A 452-nucleotide genomic window follows, 5' to 3' on the forward strand; every position below is an offset into this window, starting at 1 on the left:
TGCCCAGAGCTCTAGGTACAGCGGGGGAGGAGACTGGAGACCAGGAGAGAGAGAGAGAGCTATCGGCTTATGCTGCACCTTGCACTGGAAACTCACACCTGCTACAGGCTGGCTGCTCCAGGCAGCTCACCGGGTAGAGTTTCACTTTGGGTTCATGTCACACTATTTGTAAACCCAACAGCCTGCCTGGAGCTGCAGAATCTCACTGGCTGTCCTGTCTGGAGACAACACACATCTCTTTAACCTGCCTTGATGCTCTCTCCACTCACGTTGGTTGTATCTTTAAGACTTGATGAGCTGTAAGTATTCGCATTCCAACTATTATTCATGTAAATTGAGTCTGTGTCTTTCTCTGCCCTGTTTGTGAACAGAATTCCCACTCACCTGAAGAAGGGGCTCGGGGCTCCGAAAGCTTGTGTGGCTTTTGCTACCAAATAAACCTGTTGGACTTT

The sequence above is a fragment of the Mustelus asterias genome, unplaced genomic scaffold (assembly GCF_964213995.1).
Source record: "Mustelus asterias unplaced genomic scaffold, sMusAst1.hap1.1 HAP1_SCAFFOLD_895, whole genome shotgun sequence".
NCBI classification, from domain to species: Eukaryota; Metazoa; Chordata; class Chondrichthyes; order Carcharhiniformes; family Triakidae; genus Mustelus; species Mustelus asterias.